The sequence below is a fragment of the Montipora capricornis genome, chromosome 3 (assembly GCF_036669925.1).
Source record: "Montipora capricornis isolate CH-2021 chromosome 3, ASM3666992v2, whole genome shotgun sequence".
NCBI lineage: Eukaryota > Metazoa > Cnidaria > Anthozoa > Scleractinia > Acroporidae > Montipora > Montipora capricornis.
In genome coordinates, this window is record NC_090885.1 from 32,643,909 (window position 1) to 32,646,408 (window position 2,500).

The window sequence follows — 2,500 nt, forward strand, 5'->3', positions numbered from 1 at the left end:
GCTGGCCTTCCATCAGGCCATAATGTTCAAGGTGTTGGTCCACAGGTGCCAGGAGGCAAGATGTAAACCACTTATACATGTTATTCAGACAAGTAATAGGCCTTTGATTTTCACTCAGGAACTCGCCTTCTTTCGGAATGAGGGAGGTTTTGCCTTCAGAAAACTACTCGGGGTAATCTTCGTCGCTTTTAGAAACTTCTTTGAAGCTCTCGACCACACCCTTGTGCAGGGTACCAACATGTTTCCACCAAAAGTTAGTAATTTTATCAGGCCCTGGCGCGTTCCAGTTGCGCTTCTTGGACAGGACTTTGACCGCTTCCGCTACTTCGAGAGCCCATTCGCTGGCCGTTGGTGGTGGTACTTGCTCGTAGATCGCGATCTTTACTTTTTGCAAGCAGGCCACGTTCTTATTCCCAGTCCCTCTCTCTTCCCACAACTCTCTCCAAAACCCGCTCGCCTCTTCAATGTTTTCAAACATTCGCGAATCATCTCGAGCACGTTTTCCAGGATCTTTATATCTTGGTCGCTCATTCTCTGGGTCCCTCTTCAACATCTCACTCAAATTCGCAAACACTCTACCAGGGACCGTGTTAAACTGTTGGTTAATTACACGCGAGACCTCTTGTTTCTTTTTCCTGTCAAACCCACGTTTTAACTTTCGGAGATCCGCCTTTTTTTCTCCATGTAGCTAACCAAACCTGCCACAGAAATGGTTTTGCATTCTTTTTGGAGCTGACACCTATTTTTCCTTCCTTTTTTCGTGATCTTCCTGTTTTCTTTCAACCTCTCGATTTCCGCTTTCGCGATTGACAATTGCTTTCTGATCTTCCCCGCCTCCTGGTCGTAAATCCTTTTAAGCTTTTCCTTTCTGTCCTGCGATCTCTCTGCCTTTATTGGCCCTTGTTTTTTCCAACCTTTCATCAACAAAAACGCGCAAACCACCGAGTAAAGAACGCAATTAGCTAACCACAGAAAACCAAACGGGTTCTGCGTTGGTGTTACCTCGTAGCGCTCCATCAATAACTTAACCGCTTGGTTGATTTCTTCCAATTCTTTTGGTGATGGTGTTTCTTTTGTCCTGGTGTCAATGTCGCGTTGGGAATAGTCCCCAGGGTGGGTGCTAATTGTTTCCACTATCCTGTTTGCTGGCTCTAACAATCTACACATTTCTTGATCTTGGGTTAAAGTTGTAAGCAAATCTGGTTGTGAGAAAAGGTCACCATTGTCACGCTGTTGATATTAGGACAGGGTTGTATGCTTCTGGTTCTTCTTGATCAGCATTTATTGCTATTTGGTGTCTGTTATATAAGACCCCTTCTGCGTTATCTCCACCTCTGTTCGCTTTTTATTATTATTATTATTATTTATTATTTATTATTATTATTATTATCATTATTATTATTATTATTATTACTATTATTATTATTATTAACACTTAAACTTAGACTAAGTGCTAACTAGCACAAAAATAGAGAAATGTAAAGATCAAAATCAGTCATCTAATAATAAGTTATTGGCAAAGTGAGTAAATCACTTCTCTACAGGCGTCTACCGGGTACATTCATGCACACAATAGACTCCAAAAAGAAAACAATTTCGTATTTCTTTACATTTCTGACGATGATACTTCATCTTGCAAGTGGCACCAAGCCTGAAAACAATATTCCCGATCTTGGGAAATGACAACATTTTCCACCATGGGCGATGACAATCGTTTCATTGTGGCACCAGGCCGGAGTGAGTGTCAACATTAATTCCCGCCACGGGAAACTATAACAATTTTGCACCCCGGGCAAATATTATATCTGCATTTAGCACCTAGCCTGACTTTATAAATGAAAGACTGAATGCTACGGCATTCAGAACACCTCATGACATGAGTTTCATTTTGGGAAAAATATTTATGACCTCACGGTGAAATGAACGAAGAGTCCATGTCAGGCTCATTCACATTCACACACAAACAAAATCACATAATTATTTTTGGATTTTTCTTCAATGTTTACAAAAAATTTTCAAAGTTTTTCAAAATAGTCAATTTATGTGGCTTTCATGTTTATGAGGATGGAAAGCAGCTGCTTCATCACTGTAATATCAGGCAATTATTCTGTTTTGTGCTAAAAATGTTGTAATTATGCGGAGGATGCGAATTTTGGGGAATTACTGGGATCCGCATCCAGTCAGATGCCATGCTCATAATAGATTTAATGTGATGTTTGAAAAAGCGCATATTACATATATGTACAGTACATGTGCAAAATATCATGAAGCAAATAAAAATATTTTAAAAGAATAATAAACTTATATACATGCAGATGCACTTTTAAAACTTTATTTTGACTTGAAGTCAACTCTGAAAAAGTCGTAGTGCTCCCATTGCACTGTAGTCGTTGTACCTATAACCTTCTGATTACTACTTTAGATGCTCGATCATTGAGCTGTAGGTGACTTTTGGGGACTACGCTATTACAAGATGGCTGAGGGCACAAGTGTCCTGCCA

General features: G+C 39.9%; 1 protein-coding gene across 4 annotated transcripts in view; it reads left to right on the top strand.

Moving 5' to 3' along the window:
- The window catches only part of LOC138042934 (dual specificity mitogen-activated protein kinase kinase 5-like), a 316,165-nt gene that overhangs the window by 281,526 nt on the left and 32,139 nt on the right, over positions 1 to 2,500 (top strand). The window lies entirely within an intron of this gene.